Here is a 4,979-nt window from a genome sequence, read left to right on the forward strand (position 1 = left end):
CCATTTTTCTATTATGTGTAATTACTTCGAACTTGAGTCTGATTCTATTTTTCTATTCGAGCCCTTTTTCCTATTCTTTTGTATATAGTTCTTGATACAATCCCTTATTTTTTTATCTTCCTGTAGACCTTCAGAATAATTTTTTGGTTGTGCGAACCAAAAGGAATGGTGTTTTTGGGTTGTACCAAGTCTGAAACCGAGTGGATTTATTTTTTGTCCCATATTTTTCTATTCTATATTTTTTTTACTGGGAATCGAAATCTTAGATGGATCTAAAGGTTATTTAGATTTCTTTACTATATTTAGTACAATTGTTATATGACACATGCTTTTTTTTATGGGGAAACTACGTCCTCGAGCTCGAGGTCTGAATTTCTTCATAATAGTACTCCTACTGACTTCGGCTTTAGTAATAAATAAATTCGCTTTGTCGAAATCCCTATAATGAGTAGCATTTGCGGCTGCCGAATAAACCAACTTTAAGATGGGATAAGATGCTCGATAGGGCATGAGGTTCAGTATCATAACAGTTTCCTCGTAGTAACGCCAGCGAATCTCGTCAAGAACTCTTTGTGCTTTGAAAACAGACATAGGGATACGTTTTTGTGCTTTGAAAACTCTCTCGAACTTAAGTAGACGATCGGTTGGAACTTTCCTTGCGAGTTTCCTTAGCCCACTTTTCTTCTTCTTTATCCTAGGGATATACTTTACTAGTTTGAAACTTGTCATAAATAAGGTTATTCCCGCCTACCTTTACTTTATTTTGAATCTTTTTTTCTTCTTAATCTTTCTATTCAGAATTCAGTTAACGACGAGATTTAGTATCCTTTCTTGCATTTTCATAACTCGTGAAATGCCGAGTAGGCACGAATTCCCCCAATTTGCGACCTACCATAGGATTTGTTATGTAAATAGGTATATGTTCCTTTCCATTATGAATCGCGATTGTATGGCCAACCATTGTGGGTAGAATGCTAGATGCCCGGGACCACGTTACTATTGTTTCTTTACCTTTTCTATCTTTGCCAATAAATGATGAGCTACAAAAGGATTCGTTTTTTTTCGTGTCACAGCTGATTACTCCTTTTTTCCTTTTTAAAGAGTGGCATTCTATGTCCAATATCTCGATCGAAGTACGGAGGTCAGAATAAATAGAATAATGATCAATGGAAAAAAGAAAAAAATCCTTTAGCTGGATAAGGGGCGGATGTAGCCAAGTGGATCAAGGCAGTGGATTGTGAATCCACCATGCGCGGGTTCAATTCCCGTCGTTCGCCCATCGCATTATTGCAAATTCCAAAAATGCAATTTTCCATATTCCTAGTTACGTATTTACTTACGGCGACGAAGAATAAAACTATCGCTATATTTTTTCCTTTTCCTAGTTCTTCTTCCAAGCGCAGGATAACCCCAAGGGGTTGTGGGTTTTTTTCTACCAATGGGAGCTTTCCCTTCACCGCCCCCATGGGGGTGGTCCACAGGGTTCATAACTACCCCTCTTACTACGGGGCGTTTACCTAGCCAACACTTAGATCCGGCTCTACCCAAACTTTTTTGGTTCACCCCAACATTACCCACTTGTCCGACTGTTGCTAAGCAGTTTTGGGATACTAAACGGACCTCCCCAGATGGTAATCTTAAAGTGGCCGATTTACCCTCTTTTGCAATGAGTTTCGCTACAGCACCTGCTGCTCTAGCTAATTGCCCACCCCTTCCACGTGTGATTTCTATGTTATGCATGGCCGTGCCTAAGGGCATATCGGTTGAAGTAGATTCTTCTTTTCTCTCAAAAAACCCCTTCCCAAACTGTACAAGCTTCTTCCAAAGCATACGGCTTTCTAGATGTATATGACGATCTCTAGACAGATGGATCTTATATGAATCATATGATGAAGTACCACATGAGTGGATATATAGGAAAGGAATCCAAATCTGCCGAATCGCTCATGTTATGATCTTCTACATCCTAGGTCTCTGCGTTCCGTCATCTGGCTTATGTTCTTCATGTAGCATTCAGATCGAATGACTCTATGAAATTACGTCGATACTTCCACATATTATGGGTAACGTAGGAGACATCCCTATTTTCCCCCGGGGGTCTTAATTACCACTGCTTAGCTTTCAATTTGCCTCTGACCATCAAATTAAATGTGAATAACCCGTCCTCCTCTCTTTGAAACAAGGGGCGCTTCCGGTTCTGTGCGTGCTTCAAACAATTTTGTCTTCTCCATATTACCATATCTCTAGAGCCAATAATTTTCTATGAGGAACTACTGAACTCAATCACTTGCTGCCGTTACTCAACAGTTTTCTGTTGAGGTCTATCCCGTAGAGGTAGTCAAATTGGATCAGTGATCGATTTCTAGGTTTCGTCGTAAACCTAATTGGTTACTTCCAATTACGTAAATCAATAGTTCAAACCGCACTCAAAGGTAGGGCATTTCCCATTGATATAGGAACTTTTGTACCAGAAACAATAGTATCTCCAATTATAGCCCCTCTGGGATGTAAAATATATCTCTTCTCACCATCCCCATAGTGTATGAGACAAATGTATGCATTTCGATTAGGGTCGTATTCTATGGTTACGATTCTACCAGATATGTCTTTTTGATTCCGTCGAAAATCTATTTTACGGTATAGGCGCTTATGACCTCCCCCTCTATGCCTTGCGGTAATGATTCCTCTGGAATTACGACCTTTACCACAACGGTGCCGTCCATGGATCAAATTATTTCGTGGATTGGATTTCACTTGCCTGTCTACGGTTCCCTTGCGTGTGCTCGGGATAGGTGTTTTGTATAAATGTTTCGCCGTATTATTAAGTATTCTCCTTTAGTTTTTTTCTCTATCTAGAAGTGGAATAGAATAACCCGGTTGAAGGGTAATGATCATACGTCTGTAATGCATTGTATGGCCCAGAATAGGTCCTATTCTTCTACCTTTTCCAGGTAGTCGATGGCTATTCACAGCTACCACCTTAACACCAAAGAAGAGTTCGACCCAATGCTTTATTTCTGTCTTAGTGAATCCCGATTCGACATTAAAAGTATATTGATTCTTTCCCAATAAACGAAGACTTTTTTCTGTAAATACTGCGTATTTGATTCCATCCATAAATCGACTTTCCCTCCTATGCTCTGAGTTCCAGTATCGATAAGAATTCGAGTTCTTATTGTTCTTATGTTATGGTATGAATATACCATACCAATTCGTTATGTATGGATGATGGATGAGATTCCATGGATAGAGAGCCAGTTCCAATAGACTTATGGAATGTTCCCGTTCGTGTGCATCCAGCAGGAATTGAACCCGCAAATTTACCAATTATGAGTTGGGCGCTTTAACCATTCAGCCATGGATGCTTAACAGGGATCATCGTACATCGTAAATAACCAATTTTCATATAGAAAGACATATCATAGAAAAATGAAATCGAAAATATTCCGAGATGGCAAATATTCGGAGATGACTATGAAAACACCTCTCTGGATCCTCGAATTGAAAGAGAGATTGAGAGGGATCAAGAATCCTAATTCTCGCTATTTGGAATGGATCCAATTCTATTGAGTCTGACTCATAGTGATCATTTCTCTTTAGCAAAGAATGACCTTGGTTATCAAAGGATTGAACAACCGGGATCCATTTACTTATGATACCTAGTTGGCATTGATAACAAGGATCTAATGAATTATGAGTTTAATAGATCCTCTTTAGCAGAAAGACGTATATTCCTTGCTCATTATCAGACAATCACTTATTCCCAAACCTCGTGTGGGACTAATCGTTTTCATTTACCATCTCATGGAAAACCCTTTTCGTTCCGCTTAGCCCTATCGGGTATTTTAGTGATAGGTTCTGTAGGAACTGGACGATCCTATTTGGTCAAATACCTAACGAAAAATTACGATTTTCCTTTCATTAAGGTACGAGGGCTTCTTATTCCACAAGAACGAAAGCACCTTTTCATTCTTTCATATACTAGGGGTTTTTACTTGGAAAAGACAATGTTCCATACTAAAGGATTCGGGTCCATAACCACGAGTTCCAGTGCACTAGATCTTGTAGCACTTAGCAACGAAGCCCTATCCATTAGTATTCCACATAAGAAATCCATTCTAGAAAAAAATACAATTAGATTAGCTCTTCATAGACAAACTTGGGGTTTGCGAGCCAAGGTAAGATCGGCTCGGGATCATGGGACCCTTTTCTATCAGATAGGAGGGGCTCTTGTACAAAATAGACTTACTAAGTAATAACCCCATAGAATCTATCTATATAAAGATAAAGAGGCAATCGTGTCAGGAAGCGGGTTTTTCTTTGGCCAAAAGGTACTTCGAACTTGGAACGAGCATGAAGAGATTAACGAGACTTCTTTCTCTTTTGAGTTTTTCTGGCGGACCTGCCGCGCAAGATCTTTGGTCTTCCCCTGGAACCGATGAAAAAAAGTGGATCGCTTCTTATGTACTCGCTCAGAATGATTCTTCTCTATCTATAGTTCATGGCCTATTAGAAGTAGAAGGTGCTCTGGTGCAATCCTTACCGACAGAAAAAGATTGCAGTCAGGTTGATAATAGTCGAGTGACATTACTTCGTCGGTCCGAACTAAGGAATCTGTTAGAAATGTTTTGAAATGGATATTGTTCTCTCTTTGATCAGGGATTGCTATATGAAAAGAAGTGGAGTTTGAAAAAGGGAACGGAATGCTCAAACCGGAACTGCTAGAGGAACGAATTTTCAATAGCATAACTTGGGCTCCTAGAATATGGCGCCCTTGGGACAATCTATTTGATTGCAGGGTTTTGTTCCGAAGCAAAGATATCCGCGGAGGCCGGTTCGTTCGTCCTATTCTGATATTCAGGACCAAGAGGTACTGGATTCTCTTTCGGATAGGCCCTGAAAGGAGAAGAAAGGCTGAAATGCCAACGGACCTCTGTCTATTCTCTAATTCACCCGATCCGATAGTACCCGTTTTTGGA

Source organism: Triticum urartu, unplaced genomic scaffold, assembly GCF_056163025.1.
Source record: "Triticum urartu cultivar PI428250 unplaced genomic scaffold, HENAU_Tu73 scaffold1, whole genome shotgun sequence".
NCBI lineage: Eukaryota > Viridiplantae > Streptophyta > Magnoliopsida > Poales > Poaceae > Triticum > Triticum urartu.